The sequence below is a fragment of the Cygnus atratus genome, chromosome 5 (assembly GCF_013377495.2).
Source record: "Cygnus atratus isolate AKBS03 ecotype Queensland, Australia chromosome 5, CAtr_DNAZoo_HiC_assembly, whole genome shotgun sequence".
In the NCBI taxonomy this organism is placed as follows: domain Eukaryota; kingdom Metazoa; phylum Chordata; class Aves; order Anseriformes; family Anatidae; genus Cygnus; species Cygnus atratus.
The window spans coordinates 7457125-7476216 of record NC_066366.1 but is presented as its reverse complement, the minus strand read 5'-3'; the positions used below and the strand labels follow the sequence as shown (position 1 = coordinate 7476216).

The following is a 19092-nucleotide window of genomic DNA, read 5'->3' as shown; positions in this document are numbered from 1 at the left end:
TGTTGATTTTTTTTAAGTTATAGTTCTAGAATGATTCTTTCACTTTGCTATATTGGGACAAAAATTCGATAGAAGCATGCTTTCCAACACTCTTAAAGGAACAGTACAGGATACAGTGTGCTTTAATCCAGCCACCAAACTAGCATAGCAAGCTGTGTAATAGAACATGAGTACCTTTTCACTTATGGTGCACAAACCACAGGACACACAACACTTCCTTTAATACGGTGATCCATAGAAAGAGACCTGAAGATTGGTCATAAACAACACTCTGCACCCTGGTAATAAAATGGATTAATCAGATGAAGTGCCTATGTGGTCTGCAAAGTGGACCATGCTTCATGCAAAGAAGCCTTGTCACTATGACTTACAAAAAATACAAGAACATGGCATATCAACAAAAGTATTTTGGCCAAAATGCTATCTTTAGGACCTGATTCAGTTTAAGATTAACACAGCTAAATTAGCTGTCTACTACATGTAAATTACCTATATGTGATCTGCACATCTTAACTCCCATTATAGGCAGTGAAGGTCTAGTCAGTATAGTCATATAAATATATAAATGCTTAACTTCACTACTCTGAAGACGCCTGCAGAAATCACTGATGTTACTCTCAGTAGTACAGAGTGAATGAGACCTGAACATAATGGTTTTGTATTGCAGTCTAAATCCATAACTGACCAATCACCCAAAGCTCCTTTATCTCCCACTTAGTAACTCTGAAGCATGATCAACTTGAACAGCTAACACAGAAACTTAAAAATTATTGAATGGAAGCTTACAAGTGGCCATGGTTTACATAATAGCATGACTGATTAAATGCACAAACCCTTTAGGAAAGAACAATAGCCAAGTAATTATTTTATCACTCAAGGTTGCTAAATGCTAATTTAAATGAATTAAATTCAATTGAAAGAACTTAGTTTCAGTTTAAGAAATTGCTAGCTAAGAAAAAACGAAGCTGTACACTGCTGAGACACCTGAAATTCAATTACAAAGAGGTGTGGGAGTACTATAAGAACTGACAGGATAAACAAGAGGAATTAAAAAGAAGAAATAAGAACAACCAATATTTTTTCAAGTTCAGTAACTGTTAGATATACAATTGTCTGCAAACAAACACTCAAGTACATGATATTCCATATATTTCCAATGAACAAACATGATCATTGACCTTCACTATATATAAATTATATGGAAGAACAACATACTACATTACATCTTTGGCACAGTTCTGCAACCTACTAGTTCACAATAGTCCCCCCCAAATACGTTTTAAATGCTTGAGACTTGGTACCTTCTTGTTTACTAAACTTCTATTGGAATAAGACCTTAACTGATATGTCACATGTACTTATTATAAAGATTGATAATTAAATCAAAAAAAGTGACAGCTTTAATTTTTTTTATCTCAGATGACAAAATTTAACAAATTATCTCTGTATCCTCATTAACTTCACCCAAATGTCAATTTAATATATCAGAAAGATGAGAAAGTGAATAAATCCAAATAAGCTGGACGAAGCTATCAACGTCTCTGGGAATGTCAATTTATCCAGGTATTTATACCACTTGAAGCAATGAAGGTACACACAAGACGTTATACTCTTGAACCACCACATTGTGACTGGTTCAGTATTTGAAATACAGATTTCAACAAAGGTTGTAAATACCTTGTAAATATTTATGTGTAACTATATACATAAAAAGTCTCATTTCTATGTGATCACATGTACATATTTGCAGGGCTGGGACTTTACAATTTATCACTGATCTCCCATTCCCACGCAAAAGGATTTGATACTGCTGTTTGACCTTGTTATATATGTGTTAAGAATTTAAATGCAGCAATCAGTATGTTTATACTGACAAGTCATACTACTCCATGCTGTATTCCCAGTCTTGGGCTGAAGAAAGAAAATATAAAATACATACTGTATTCCCCTATGTATACTCCTACATCTCTAAAATCTATCTTCAATATATTGAAACTAATTTAAAGTATATATATTTTTGACCCATATTACCATATATGTACAAATAAGAAAAATATAAGCAAAAAAAGTACTATGGAATGTCATATAGAGAATTAATGAACATCCGTTCTGATTTTTGAGCACATGGAATTCTACGTTATTAACTGTCATTTTCTAGTTCTATTAAACTTGTAAACAGGAGTATTAAAAGGCCTATTTTTTGGTATTGGTGTCTTTTCTACTTAAAGCAGTGACTTTTTCCTGTTATACTTACCCTTTTAATGGACACACAATATGCTACTTTGTGCCCAAACTCACCTACTCTTTCTTTTCTCAAAAGACAAGGCACATCTGCCACCTGCTCTAGTCTGTGTCCCAGCAACAACTGTCGAGCAGCAAAAAGATTGATTATCAGTCAAAAACCATTCAACAACACCAGATTTTGGTAGGTTAAGCTTGCTGATCCAGCAAGAGATGGTGTGAAATTTTCAGTAACATGTGCCAACATTTTGGTGCTAAAAGAACAGCAGTGCATGTCACAATGAAACACAGCCAAAGATATGCAGACAAAGCACAGAAGTTTTGTTTTGAACTTGGCTTGAAAAGGAAAATGAGAGGAAGAATGAGAGAAAGAAAAAAAAGACTCAGTTAATGAATTTGAAAATCTATCATAACATTCAGATATACGCAGGAAGAAACTATAGTAACAAATTATAGTGGTACCCATATAAAAATGCTACAATAATAGCATTATTTCAGTGATTTGTACAATACAAATAGCAATTTTATCACACGCTTTTGCAAGAATAAATACAAAGATTTGTGCCTTTTACTGAATATATAGGTCATTCACTATAGCCATTCTAGTGAATGGATCATCTGTATCATACTCACAATAATTTTCATGCTATCAACAACAGCTTATCACATGTAAAATTGATGATGTAAGACACAGATTTACTTACATAAGTTTCATCCATGAATACCTCCACAAATATGCAAACATGCCTTTAATTACAGGACTTAGATAATAAAAGCTCTACTAATTAATATTAGATTTTTATGGATATACGTAGTAGTCATTTTCTTAGGCTAATAGCCAGTTATGAGTACTGTCTAGATATTTTGAAATGTTATCTGCATTAAGTAATATTAATATATGTGAAAGAATTAAAGAACAGTCATTGTTTCAATATTGAGAAATTCAGAATGGAATATTTAACGCTAACGTCTCATAATACTTCCCAAGGTGACAAATGCTATTTAAAAATTACGTAGAAAAATAAAACCAAAGATTCGTATCTAAAGAAAGTACGTAAGAAAAATAAGCATGCCCGAAAGCATAAAGAGTATATATAACATATATAATATCCATATAAAATAAGCTCACTCGCTGAATTATTTCTCTTCTGATTTTCTTCTTTGCTGTCCCTAACATTTTAAAAAATACAGCACTCATTTTACTAATCCAAGATTATACAAATTGGACTGTTTCATATAATGGTAGACATTTCACTGTAATTGCTTCTACCTACACATACATATCCTAATAATAATTTTGCTTTTTATAATATATTAGCTTACATCAATTAAAGGTTCTTTATCACAAATTCCAGTTGAACTAATCATTGGCATCTTCAATTTGATACCGAACTCTATTTAAGTTAATGTTCTAAAATGTTGTCACAAATTTGTTGCAGAAATCTCAAAAATCTCTTCATGATCTTAACATGTGAAAAGAAAACAATTTACATTCACATTTAAAATGTGAATGATTCAGAAATAGTTTTCGCCTTGTAAAAAATATAACATAATTACCAGATTGGTAAAGGAATGAGAAGAGAAGAAAAGAGAATTGTTAATAATGGTCTCACTGAACAATTAAAAATTAATAAAGCATGGTAAAGTAGATATTCCATATTGATGGATTATACTTCCAAAAAATTTAAAACAATGATATTAATGAATCCAATCTTACATTCTGGATTATTTTTACTAGTGGAATATGCTTAATTAATTATGTCTGTTTGATGTCACTGAAACTAAACAGTAAATTCAATAATCTCTTTACATTTTCACCATTTAACCTCCTGCAGGCTCCCTAATGTCTATTCAGATCTATATTAAATTAAGTACCAATGCTAATGAAGGGCAATAAACGTGGCTGTCAGTAGATTTTTCTTTCATTAAGCACATTATCCTCTTACTGAGCTGTAAATGAGTAAACATTAGTTTTGTTAAACCATGCAAAAAGATAGGATGAAAATCATTTTTAATTGCAACCCTTAAGCCATTTCCTGGGGGTTCTCAGTTTTGTTTTTGTTTTTTACCTTTAATTTTTTTTGAATGGATCTATAAAGGTCTCTTCCACTGAAATATAAATGTCAGCATCATGTGGTACATCTTTAGGTTCTAGCGCTTCAGTGTCGCCTGCCAAGGCACACTCATTGTGCAGCCATGTTCAGGTTCAGCTTTTCAGTGCACTCCTCCAGCAGCTAAATGAATACAAGAGGTAAGGAATGCTGATTACAAACATATTTATTTTATGATCAATATTTAGTCAGGAAAAAAAAAAAGGGAAACCAGAAATCCATTCTCAACTAATTTACCAATCAATTAATAGCATTATAGGTCCTTCAGTGTTTTAGTGATTACTACCAGAAGTCATGGGATAACAAGATGAGAAAAACATATACCCTTAAAAGGATTGGTTTAAAAGTATTGTGCTCTTGCCTTTTAATGACAAGTAACATTGTACATTTTTCACTTCTGTATTTCTGCAATTTATTTCACTTAGTGCTTATAAGAATTTTTAACAAGTCACATTTTCGGAACAGCATAAAAAGGAAGAAGAGTTTTATATAAGTTTACTTTACAGGAAAAAAGAATTTTTGTTAGGATTTGGAGCAAAAGGTATAATTGTGCATGTAAGAAAACTTTTATTAGAGGTTCCTGAATTAATTAAGCACAGAGAAACTTCAGCAAAGATCTTTCCTGCGCCATTCTTGTAAGCTATGACTTTGATTACATTTGGCTGCTGTTTAATAACTTCAGATACTTCAAACGCCTTCTGGACATGCCAGAATTTTGAAACAGAGAAGCAGACAGCACAGCTAATTCTGTTGAAAAAATTCAGGTTAGGATATTAAAAAAGAATCCAATATTTTTGACCCTTTTTATTTTTTTTGTAAACGTTTTTTTTGGAACTTTTATAATTGTGCAAAAAGACAGTCTGGATGTATTGTCATAAAAATTATTCATAGTATAAGAATTTATCTCCTAGCATATGAGTTGAAAAAACAGAAACTACAGATAAATTGTTGTTTTAAGCAAAATAAATTTAGGCTATCCCCAAATGAGCTTATTTGGAACTTTCTAGAATACTCAAAGAAGTTCTATAACCCTACCATGAAGTCCTTTTATGAAGTATCTTAGGAATTTCACAAGAAAATCACTTAACTAATTTTAAAAGTATTTCTCAAAATCTATCAGAGCAAGTAAACAATGAATAAAATTTAATTGATTTGAAGAAAATATAATTAAAAAGTGTTTTCAAGACATACCGTGTAGGCTATTGCTTCTAGTTTAAAAAGTAAGAACTGACATCAGTCTCTTCTCAGGCAAAATTTCAATCAAATTGACAGCAATTATGCCTCTACAGTGACTGCAGATTGGGGCTTATTGTTAATTGTTTCTGTTTCCCAGATAGCACGATATATTCAATATAGCTGGCAGAATAAAGTTAAATAAACTGATACTCAGTTAAAAAAAAAAATCATTACACTTCTTAAATGCTCATACCACAAACAACATCTGTATAATACTACAGCAAGGCTATTTTAAGAAAAAAAAAGGGGGGGGGATAGTTTTATAATGAAATGTCATACTTCAGCAAGAACATTTGTGATATATGCTCTCCATCCTAGTCTGCAACAAGAGGTTGAGTGCAAAACTCAAAATTGGTTTGAGGCCCAAGATTTTAATTTCCATTCCATGAAAAATTCATGAAAATCCTTTGCAATACTTCCATTCATTTCAGTGAATGCTGAACTGATACTTCACTTAAAGCATACTGGTCTGTGGCAATCTTACATATTTTACAGTTTCCACATTTGTTAAATGACAAAATGATCACGTAAGAATTCTAGCCTTTTTGTCTTCTTTTTAGCGTTTCTAAAGCAAGTCGTGCTATCATATCAGAATAGCTACTTCTGTGTTGAGTGCTCAACCATATGAATGGAAGCCAGAACGTGGCCCCCTTAAAAAGTAATTATAAATTTATTTATTTATTGGAGTTTAAGATTTTCATACACTGGGGGACAAGCATATTAAGCTATGCATCTTATCATACAAAATTAGCTATTATGAATATCTCACTGGTTTTGGATTCAGCCCTATAAAAACACACACACACACAAAATTAGAGCTATTTATACTGTATCTGAGGTCATGTCTGCACACAAATGAGGGGAAATCAGCAAAAATATAAGCATCAAGCTTTGTCTAAGTTAACACCAATTTTGCAACTCAGAATAGAACACACTAACAACAAAAAGCTTTTGATGAGGACATCTAAATCAAACACACTAAAATACACTTTTCTTCAACAGGTCTTCACTTTAGCCACCTTTATGGTACATTGCAAAATCCAATTGTTCTTTTGGCTTTTTCCGTAAGGAACCATTTAATTTTTGGCTTAATTATAGAGAATCAAACTCTTCTTTAAAGAGAATCAACCTGATGGATATCACCCACCCATTGCTAGGCATACTAAAAATTTGCAAGGCAAACTGGGATGCCTGTTTTATTATCATTTTATTTGTCTTTCAGAAATGTTTGATTAAAAGCAATACAGTTTTTAAATGGATACACTCTAAGAACGTGTTAGGTCAAGAAATCTTAATAAAAGTTAGCAAGGTCTATTTGAGAATATTAACTAAATCATCATTACAAGGTGACTGAACTGCATCAGACATGATTAAAAGCAACAGAGAAGAGCTTTGATTACCTTAGTTGACCTGTGGGAACACTTTCAGGTCTGTTTCTCTTCAATGGTGATAATAAGAAATTGTCTGTACTGCTTGATTTGTAGCTCTCTATATGTCTGATACTCCATCACAGCTCTGAACTTATTTTGTTTGATGTGTAGAACAATCTTCAAGCCTTGACCTTCTTGATACCATTGCTGATTGCAGACATGTTATGGGCAAATAGAAGTTGTCTAGAGCTTTCCTTCCCTTCAGTATTTTCAAGAACTGCTTTTGCATAGAAAGAGAAACATTTTCTGAAACAGAAATATGATAAATATACTTAAAATCTTTTTTTTTTTTAATCTGGTCTTTCAACTAGTTTACATTATTAATGATCAGCTTTAAGGAGTTGAAAAGCATACAACTTAATTGAAGTTGGAAAATACCTTACCAAACTGTGTTCATAGTTTCACCCTGATTCTTGTTTCTTCAAATTCAGCTCAATTCAGTTATTTCAATTAATCTTTGCATAAGATAGGGCCATACTGGGAATTGTATACAGTGCTGTTGGACAGGATTATGGGGAGGTATGGTAGGTATTTCATCTATACTATACTACACTAGCATTGTCTGTGCTAGCAAGTCTTCCTTCATATAAAATTAATGTAAAATTGTCTGATAGAGCTAAAACAAAACAAAAAAGATTCAAACATTAAAATAATGAAAACAGAAGCCTTCAACTTTTAGTTTGAGGTTACTACTAATGGCTCAAAATTACTTTATACACAGGTCAAAAACATGGATGGAATATTGACCCATATGAAGATCATACAATCTTATTTTATCCTATCTTTGGATGACCTGAATCACCACTAGTATAACTGTGCCAACAGCAGCATCAAAGATCAAGAAGACAGAAAGGAATTGGATGAGGTCGAGTCCTCATTTTTCTTTCATATTCAAGTAATTGTTAAGTGTCAAAATACTCCCATTATAAATTACAAAAATGAGGTCACGACAAACATGAAATTCAAAATTTATCTGCATGAACTGCAGTATGTATACCTAGGAAATCCTTATGCTAAAATACTATGAACACTGGAATACTAAAGGTTGGACTTTAATCAAAAAATTCTTTTTAGTATTACGACCGAACATATTATGTAGGGCTACATATCTACAGGACTACTATTACTATTGATCCTCAGTCCTTGTTCAACTTTTTTCTTAAAATTTACTATCTACTATTCATACATACAGTGTATGTAAACCTTAGGGTACTTGTACATACACTCCAACTCCTTAAGAGAAATGGCTTCAGAGAGAAAATGAAAGCATGCAGTTACCAAGAGTAATCTTACTCTTGCAGTGCACAACTGTTTTATACTTTGAGAAAACTCAAGTTTAGATGTAACCCTGGTATCCATACTTCTGGATATTAAACACCACAAAATTAAGGTATTAATGTGTGGAAACCTCATAAAAGACCTATTATGAAATGGTGCTTAATAGTCAGGAAAAACAGCTTGGTACTCATTAAAGCAAAATTTCTATTCAGTCAATGGTAAATTTAGCTAGCTGCTAACACAAAAGTATTGTGATCTTATTTTTATGGCAAAGTAAAGATGCCCAGATAAAGATAGAGAGAGAAGAGGTTACCAAAAATTTAAGCAGGATAAGAAATGTAAAGAAAACTAAAAACCTAAAGAGCTCTAACAACTATTTTCTTTCCCATCTAAAAGCAATTAAACTGATGCTTACTCATGGACAAACCACTACAGTCTTTCTGTGACGACTAAAAAAGGAAATTTTACTTTCAGTTAGTCCTACGTGCTGATTTTATATATATATATATATATATATATATATATATATATATGTACACAAGAGATCAAAATTTTTATTCTACTCTGGTGAAATTTTCTAATTATTCATTATTACCTAAATAACGCACATTTCTCAGTATTTCTTCTTTAGAGAGGAAACAACAGTATACTAAAGAAAAGTAAATAGCCCATACAGTTTTTCTAAGACATAAATCTGGACATGGCAAATATTCTTTGCCTAAGTCAAAACCATAGTCAGTTTAACAGACGTTGGTTCAGTAACAGCTATACAGGTCAAAGTTATCACACGGTTTTGGATGTGAATTCAACAGCAGGATAATGACAGTTGCCAAGGATTTGTACTTGCTGTCGCTTAGTACTAGTGTTGCCTGTCAAATTGTCTCTTTTTCTTATACAGAAGGCATGGAATTTTTTATGGATAGCAATTACTTACAATATACAATGAAGTACATCAGATGTAACAACCACCCTTTAGCCCTTCATTATTTGGTTGTCTCTTTGTTATATCTAGTCATCCATTTTCACCTAAATTATTTATTTATACTGCATATTTGACAAGCATTTTTTTTGCTTTATATTTTTTCAGTAGTTGTTCAAAAGATATAGTTATTTACTTTAATATTCTCCCATTAAAATTTACATATGTAAATTTACCTTATTATTTTTATTTTTGTAATTGCACTTTGTGTTAGATTTCTCAAGAAAAGCACTACCTACATGGCAAAGGCATTTTACTTATCTACAAGGTATTAAAAATGAAAATAATAGTAATATCAGATCTTGACTATAATGGAGGGGTTAAGGATATCTTACATTTATTCAGTATTTGTTTGCATCGTTACAGTATTTTTCTCCAGCCATATTTCACATTTGTTTGCACTTACATTATTGTTCCATTACATGCATGTATGCTCCAGATAACCATATTAATATTTATTTATATTGACATATGAAAATGTGATGTTTCAAGTATTACAATCCTGAAACATTTGATGGTACAGGCTTGTATTAACATCATGATAAAACTTGTGAAAATTCTAAATGCAAATTTATTGTACCACAGTATATATTGTGTATATGATGCAAAGCAAAGCCTAACAGTTTTGTACATTTAATATGTTTAGGAAACTGGCTTCACAATCATTCACCCATTAAGGGCTATCTTTATATACATACTCTGTATCACTTTGGGAAGGACCTTCTTCAGGAAATAATGCTGCAAACCTCACGTCTGCCTGAGTGGTGCCAAGTAAACGAAACTGTTCTCAACTCATACAAGAGCTGGCAATAGAAAGTGACGATTGTTTTCCTTTTATTAGGAAAGCCAAATCTCCTCTTGCAGTAATGTTTCCAATAACAGTTTATTAGAAAACTACAACCTGTTCTCAAAGGAGCACATCCCAAGTAACAACAGAATAAATACATGCTGTGTGTGAAACTCATATCTCACTAAAATTGTTGGGAATTTTGCCAAAGGCTTGAATGAAAATTTTATCCCAGATCTCTGAATTGATGCATAGAAAGAAACTGTTCCTCCTTTCTCTTTCACCTCCCCCACTGAAACCCTGTCATCCCAGACCATGAAAGCCATGAAATATTTTCCTCCAGTACCCCAAGGAGAAGAAAGAAAACGACACTGCTCGACTAGGCAACTCATGCCCAATGCAGAAAAAAAATGTTTATACAATACTTTTTGGATACCACAAGAATCTGACAGCATTCACTGTCTCATCTGTCTTATCCATGAAAACTAGACAGCACCCAGTATACTTCACGTCACACCTCAAACACCAGAGAAATGGGATTTTCTCTCAGTATGTGGAACAGGCAAAACATACTCCATGAGGAATTAAGTTTCCATGCTAAGGAAAAGAAAACTGTGTGAAAAATAAGTGTACATTTCCTCAACCAAAGTAAGAGTTCACAAGGAAACTGATAATCGAGTCATCATAGCACAGTTTTACTAGCTAGGTAGATAATAAGTTAAATAAAAAGCTGTAAACGGTCGGAAGTTGGGTGTAACTTATACTTGCAGACCTTCAAATGGCTACCATCTGCTTTTGCACTTCTCTGTGAAGCAGAGAAAAAGGGGTAGCAGCACCTCAGGACCTTAAATGTCTGCACAGGGCCTGGTTGCGTCCCCCTTCTGGGATTTTGGCTGGGCTCGGGGCCAGCTTTGCGATGGCGCAGCTGAGGGCAGCTCCTCCTTCCCTCTGAGGGAGCTGCCAGACAGCTCTGCAGGGAGGCCCCAGCCCAGGCCGACCCCCCTGCCTGCGGGAGCTGCTTTTCAGCTGAAGCTCCACTGCTTGGCTTGGCCTGAGCTGCAGCCCCACCTGCACTGCAGCGCGGCCTGGCCCTGGGCCCTGCTGACCTGGACCCAGGCCCCAGCCCACAGGGATGCCTTCTGGCAAGGCCTGGCGCTGACTGGCTGCCACAGACCCTGTCACCAGACCTGATCTGGTGCCCCAGGCCTTACCTGGTGCCCCATGTTCCTGGCTTGGCTTTGTCCCTGCCTTCTCAACCCAGGCCTGCCGGATGAGTGGGATGCTAGCTGGGCCCGCCATCACGCTCGGCCCAGCTCCTGTCCCACAGGCACCAGCCGACCTCGCTGCACCCTGACCACCGCTTTCCAGGCACAACAAGATTTCTTCCCTTCAGCACACACGTGCAGTATCTAGCAATTTGCAAAGTAAAACTTTATCAAACTTTACCAAAACTAATTGCCAAGTTATCAAAACTAAACATGAAAGTAAAACCTCTATTGGTACAAAAATCCAGTGAACCCTCCTGACTGAAGTCAATTATTAGCACCATAACTAATTCCAGTTTGCCATGGGACTGATGAGGAATAACTGGTATCTAAGTGAAGAAACTATCTAGCTGAAGAAACATGAGAAGACAATTATTTTTAAGATTCCAGTACCACTAAGTCAGCTGTAGATGGATCCAGTGTGAAAGATCAACAAACACGAAGAAGACTGAAGTTTTAGAGAAAGACAAAAATTGAAAATCAACACATCTGTAGGGTTTTTAGATATTTTTACCTTTATCTGACTGAAACTGAGAGTATATTACATTTAGAAGGTATAAAAACACCTTAAATGTTTTTCCTTGTCATCATCTTTAGACTCAGACTGATGCTAAGAAAATATTTACTCAATTATATTTTTACAACTTACCACATGGTAGCAAATTAAACATCTTACTTTGACAAATGACGAGTGAAAACTTGCAATGGCTTTACTCACACATCTTTTGCCAATATAGGTTGTGCATCCATGTGGCACATGCCATATGGTATTTTTTCTGAACACTCACTAGATTTTTGTTGTTTGCTCTTTACAAGTACAAAGGACTGTGATCTTCTTTTCCTTCCTATGCTTCAAAATGCCTTCTGTGTGGACTTGCTCCGTAATCTTTGCAGGTACTGAGATGATGCTGGTCAACCTGTTTCCTGAATTTTTTTTTTTTTGAATGTTTTTTTGGAAGATAGGTGTAGCATTTACCATTTTTCAAATTTCAGAGGATTATATACACATATACGTATACAAATTAATTCAAAGTACAGCTGCTGAAATGATCCTTTTTAGCACTAGGTAACAACATTTACTCTCTTGCAGATTCTTCCCTTAGCACCTCAAAAAGAAGTTTCTTCTTTTGTGTATCTTTTGTACAACAGTTTGTTCCTGTCCCATTTATTGCTGTATTTTCATATAGTTTTGGATCCAAGAAAGCAGGTACTCAAGTTAGCAGGTAATTTACACTGAAGGAAAAACTCTGTTCCCCTACACGCCTGGAGAGAGTAGGTGCTTGCCAAAGAAAAGACGAGACACTCTGTTCTGGGACAGGCAGGAGGGAGGGTAAAGAGGAAAAGAGTGTTCGACTCTGCGCCAGAGAAAAAAATATACTCTCATCTGTTCAACATTGGAGCAGGCAAGAAAGCCAAGAAAAGGCTCTTGATCCATGCTGGACAGTCATAAGACAGTCTGCTCATAAGAGAGGAGGAAGAGGAGATTTTACCATGCTCCTTTGCAAGGAAAAAGATTTTTTTCTTGATAAAATACTCAAAACTAACAATCTGCTCTAAACTCAAACTACAGATGGTTTCTTATCTTTCTTAGTAATAAACTATAACCTTATATATGTAAAAATGGAAAAAGCTCATTATACAATTCATCTTCCCAACTATGTCACCCTTGGCAGCTACCAGATCCTGCTTGACTTTTTCTCTCCAATTCCTTCTGCATTGGATACTGTTGTCAAAGAACTTGATACAGCTTCAAATCTCTCCTCTTTGAAGGAAGACAATACACAATTGTACTTGGAATAATACCAAGTTATAATGGTCAGGTAGGTGATAAACCAAGGTTGTTGCTACTGATTCTGTTGCTACTGATCTGTTGCTCCCTTGTTTCCATTCCCTGAAAACAGCTACAAAACCTCTTAATCATATCAACTGATCCCTTTGACTAGTTATGCAAAATAGTTGCCATTTCATCGCCCTCCAACTTTCAGCAGCAACTACCCATCAGAACAGCATAGCTGGACCTTCAAACTGTATCTTGCAGTTGAAACTGAAAAGACACCAGAAGCTTTGCTTAAGCTAGGACTAAAACCTCTGGGTAATACAGGAATATAAAATGAAATGGTATTTGAATTACAGCAACTATATTCTTTACTGTACTGCTAAAAGCCATTTTATAACTTGTCACTATACTTGGAATGTAGTTTAGTCTTTAAAAAATTTATGTAATGGAAAAATGTTAATCAAAAGTATGATAAGCTATATAATCAAAGAGCCAATTAGCCCTGTGCCCCTTTTCAACAAATATGTGGAAACATACCCAATTATCTCAGAAAAAGCCAATTAAAATAAAATGAATAATCTAAATACCAAAGCTAAATATTTCATTTGATAATTACATTTCTCAAGAAACTATTGTTAACATAAACTGTGAAATACTGTCGATCTGTCATGTTTGCAAGCACTATAGACACCACAGTTGTTCCTCCATTGCCTTTAGATGTACTGCAATTTGCATTAACAAGTAACCAACGTGACATTAAACATGCCTGTTACTGGTAAGGCTCTTCAAACACCTGAACATTTGTTTTAAGCATATCAGAATAAAAATCAAGTTATAGCAAGAAAAAGAGTCTTAGTCTTTTCATTATTGGAATTTTTAAAAAAGAAGAAATAATGATATAATGTGTGGCTTTATGTACATGGTTAGCAGCATGTGATTAAGCAGAACATGAACATACGTACAAGAGGGACAACAGAAAAGGGGTCCTTCTATTTGAAATATCCACATGCAAACCAGGCATAACTGCAATTTTAATACTGAGAGCGGATGAGTGTTAAAACTGTTCTGTATCAGCCATGAAAAAAGGAAAGGCACAGAATGGCTCTCTTTCCTGTCCAAGTTGCAGAAGGATATGGAGGGCAATGTGTACCACAGAGAAGTATGCCTGTCCTAGAATTGCAAGGAGCATGATGCAGTTCTTCATTAAGTAATTCTACTGAGCCTCCATGACCTAAATGGGATTAAAATGACAGACTACGAAAACATTTACGACGCCACTTACTGGCACACAAATGGGGGGGAAAAAAAGATTTTTAGGTATGTGCAATTTAAACTTGAATGAAGTTGGACCTTGGCTACATATAACATAGATTAAAATGAACATGAAGCCTCAGCAGCAAGGACACCATTGTATTTGTCCAGTCTAGCTGTGCTGTCTTTCCCATTTGCAGACAATCAGTACTGGAATTAGGCCTTTTACAGCATGACGATGTCTAAAAGGAAGCCCATGATGAAGATAGAGGTTTGAATATACCACGCTGACAATGTCTAACCAAGCAATGTTGGTTGAGGGATGAACTAGACCCTTAATTCCTGTAGGCCACTAATAACTACATATTGTTGGCCCATGGAATAATTTTTTAATATAAAAAAATCATATACTGAAGGATTTAACATGTGAAGGAATTCTCTGCACTGCTGCTCTACCTTTTCAATCCACCACAGGCATGCCACTGTCAGAGACAGCACCTGGTTTAACCAAAGTAGGTGTTTGGTTTAACCCAGTTTGGCAACTCTTATGTTCTTATGCTCACAGACCAAACCAGTTAAGACAGTAGCTTCTTGTGAGGTTTGTCACCACAAGATAACAATCCAGTCCATATTCTTACTTAGTAATACAGCAACTTGGGAAGCTAGAATATCACACTAGTAACGCTAATATAATTTTTCAAATACAATTTGTTTAAATTATCAAGTATGCAGAGTTGAGAACAATAAAAATATAACTGTGCACGTGCAGTTCTTATCCAACGTTCTTAGGTACACGGATTCTGACAGACTTAGTTGTATAATCTCTCTTATTTTGTGTGTGAATTCTCCAATTCACTCATTTCAATGAGCCAGAAACATGCAGGGAGATGCAGGAAAAGAGAGAGTTGTCTCATTGCCTAAGGTCTGCTGCCCTGGATAAATTGGATATCATTCTTGTCTTTGCCTCAAAATCCTAAAGTGATATTGAATAAGTCATATCAACAAAAATCTCCCAGGAAAAACAACTAGTAGCCACACTTTCTAGATAGCTGATTTGGAACATCTATGATCTGTTCTTTTAGTTTTTCCATTAATTGCAATTGAAATTGCACTGAACATAAGAGATACAGTATAAAGATAAGTACTATAAGCTATAGGAGCTTTTTATTCCAAAACAGAACACAAAAATTCATTGTTACTTTCACACTTCAAGCTTTGTGCCTCCTTTCTCCCCGTCTAAAAAGAAAGCAGTGACGACCTTTAAACCTTCGAGACGAGTGATATAAGGGTGTTATGAAGTCTCATTAATGTGTAGAAGCAAGAAAGATTCTGTAATGTCAGTTTACTATGGAATGATGGTTTAATCCTCAGAGCAAAATTTGAATAAAAGTCTATACTTTGAACAAACAAGTCACATGAACGCTTCGCATTTTTGGAATGAGATGGAGGCTGAGGTCCACTAAGACAAAAAGCACAGCGCAAACAAGTGATACATTACACGGGATATTTACCAAGTGAGTGATAAAAGATGAAAATAGCTGGTTCTTGGTTCAGTCAAGTGCATGGCTTTTAATATCATTTTAATGGTCGAACATTAAATAAATATTTATGGAAAATGTCAGACAGGCATAGATAAAGCTCCAGTGTAAGTGGGGCATGCTAAAAAAGTCAAATAATTTGGAACAGGGCACAGGACATGTAAACACCATGCTGACCATGTTAGCAAAGGAAGGAAAGGCATCTTTGTCTTTCCCTCAGTAACAGTGCCTGGTTTAAACTGATTGACACCACACTTTAAAGACAAAAACTAAAATCTAAGTCATAAAATCTTTCAAATTATCAAACTTGACTGAATTTTCATCCATTGTTTACTTCACCTGCAGCACACTAGACAAGGTAATAATTTATGATAATTATATGAAAATATACAATTAATATTCATCACCTCTCATTTCTCATCACTTTAGATGATCAGTAATGCAGAGTAAAAATGCTGTCAGATTTCTAATTGCTTTGTAATGGGCCTGAAATAGGGAAATCGTTAAAGACAAACAATCTGTCACTCGTCTGTTACCTTAACTATCTATCACTTAAAAAAACCCTCATTAAATACATTGCTAATGAACGACAAAAGACTGTACTCAGTGTGCCCAGATGTACCTTTTTAAACAATATTGTAAATTGCTTAAATAATTCCCAAGACGTTTTCAATCATTTTTGTGGAAATTTAATGGAAAACATATATTTTCAGTGTATGTTACATCTCATTTGTTCACATCATTATGACATTTAGTCTATCATATCCACATCTCCCAGGAGACAAAACTTTGTTTTTCTTTTTCCTGTTGACAAATCTGACCCAATTAAAACAAATTCTAGAAGAACTTAACATTCAGCTCTCCTGATTGATCTGTTTTGGATCAATACATTGATCCTCTTCCAATGATTTTTAATATCAAGATTAAAAAAGAAGCCTAGCATTACCAAAGTTGAACAAATTATTTTCTCTCTCACAGACAAAACAATCATTTCCAAGAGACAGAATTTGGAATCTTCGCTTAGCCTGTTCATTTGAGTCAGCTGCCTACCATAGCCCTGACAGAAAATTTCATTTGGAAGAATAAATAAATAAATAAATCTTCTGAATGTACTCAGCTGGTCAGAATGAAAACATTAGGCCATTGGCAAGACCCCAGTGGGAAATATTGTATCATTAGCTGCCATATTAGTTAATTGCACTTATTAATTGCCATATAAAAATTTGGAAAAAATAAAGAACAACTAGAAAAGCTACTTAAGAGAAAACATCTATCTGTGCAAGACTTTAACATACTCTATCATGTATGTTTAACAAAAAAACAAAGATATACTCAGTGCTTGTTTGTGTTAGTACGTGTTGGATGCTAAAGCACTACTGTGTAAGGCAAAAGAAGTGTTCTATATGGAAAATAATTTTAGAAAAACGCGCCTTCTGATTTTCATATAACTTATTCTTTTTTACATGCATCTCTTTTGTACACACATATAGCAATATAAAACCAATGCAAACAAAAAAGCCAAAAAAACCTGCTTCAATAGTCTGTACAACATTTTGGAAAATACCAATTGTCTTCAGAAAGTAAAAAAAAAAAATAAAAAAAAAAAGTCTGGATGTTTCAGCTGTTTCTGACAAGAATTAGGTAAGAAGGGGCCCATTCATCATTTGCCCTCATCTTTCATTATATTGGTAGTGCAGTTAATTTCTTAAAAAAATTATTTCTCTGTACTGCTATCACAACAAAAGACAATACTGTACGTCAGTTTGAAAAAAAGCATCTATTAAAATGTTAAATATTCTAAAAAATGCTTAAAAAAAAAGAACCTACACATATATTATCTAACAATAAACAAGAGAAGAAAACTAATGACATTTAGGCCTCCCACTCCAGTGAAATGAATAGATTAATTAATAGATTAATATTTCCTTGCATAATAATTTAACGTATGTAAGCAACAAAAGAAGCTTGCCATCCTATAGACTTGGGTCCTGTATCTCCTGTACCTTCAAATTTTGGGACAGCAGTCCCAGACCTTCTGCATAATTTCCACGTCCATTTCCTTTCATCCCAGGCTTTCATGGTAAGTTTCTCACACTTACCATGTCACTTACTTGGCTTTGTTTTGTCAACAGAAGGGGGAAAAAATCAACAAAACCTATGGCTGGGTTTAGCTATATGCAGGCTTACCAGGTGGTAGCTACCAAAAGGAATAGGTAGGAGTTTGGCCCTGCTCTCTCCTCAATACCAATTTGATTTTAACAGATCTTGGAGTAACTTAATTTGGATATCTGTAGCAATAAAAGATTTCCAAATTGTCTGGAGACTAGTCAAGAGCTTCAAAAGTCATTAAGACCAGGCAGGATGATCAGCAAAGACCAACCCTCACAACACCTCAAAATGTAACATCGAGAGGGGCAAACTGACAAAAGGTTGCTTTAGTTTTAATACCGTGAAGAAAAATTTTGTCAGAGAAGTACGCCATGCATATAAAAGGTATCACGTGAGCTGAGTTTGTGCCAATATTTAGGTATTTTGCTAACCAGGGCTAGCAGGGTGTACAAACACTACGGCTACAGCTTCCACCTAAGCTTTTTACAGACGAGGTAACATCTTCGCGTCATTAAGGGTACGTTTCCGAGATGAATTTTTTCACCAACAGAGGCCGGGGGACCTTCATCCCTCCCGTTGGGGCAGGTACTTCCCACAAAGACACCCGCTGCGCCCACAGGCAGCCCGTGAGGCAGGGGCAAGGGCGGCGGGAAGGCAACGGGCGCCCGGGGCGCGCTCCTGAGCGGACAGTGGTGGCGAGGCGGGCACAGGGGCCGCTCGCAGCCGGCACCCCCGCGGGGCCGGGGCCGGGGCCGGGCGCTGGGGGGCGGCCGGGGCCGCTACTTACTGAGCCCGCCGCGCAGCGCCAGCGTCGCCATGGAGACAGCGTCGGGCTCGGCCTGAGCTCCGCTTCCTGCCGGTGTCTACGCCGCCGATGTCCGGGCGGAAACAAGGCGAGGCGGGCCCCGCCGCGCCGCCCCCGCCGCGCTCAGAAGCTGTTTCCTGACGGGCGAGCGGCGCCGGGCACCGGCAGCCGGCGCGGCGGGGCCGGAGGCGCGGGGCAGGTGGGTGCGCGGCGCGGCGCGGCGGGCGCTGAGGGGGTGGGCGTCTCGCGCCGCCGTCCGCTTGTGCCCGACGGTCGCGCCGGGCC

At 35.8% G+C, this 19092-nt stretch overlaps 1 protein-coding gene and 1 long non-coding RNA gene across 4 annotated transcripts in view; one reads left to right on the top strand and one right to left on the bottom strand.

The window, feature by feature from the left end:
* Positions 1-4332: 4332 nt before the first annotated feature.
* On the bottom strand, positions 4333-18937 carry LOC118249742 (uncharacterized). The gene is made up of 3 exons (XR_004779196.2): positions 18790-18937; positions 6989-7264; positions 4333-4475 (listed from the first exon to the last, which is right to left on the bottom strand). It is a non-coding gene; the product is annotated as an uncharacterized LOC118249742 (long non-coding RNA).
* Positions 18902-19092, top strand: part of DNAJC24 (DnaJ heat shock protein family (Hsp40) member C24) — a 45075-nt gene continuing 44884 nt past the window's right edge. For 2 of the 3 annotated variants that reach the window (XM_050710703.1, XM_035550000.2), the window contains exon 1: positions 18902-19006. The gene's annotated coding sequence lies outside the window, so the exon portion shown is untranslated. The remainder of the gene's footprint in view (positions 19007-19092) is intronic. The other variant, XM_035549999.2, reaches the window with a different exon arrangement.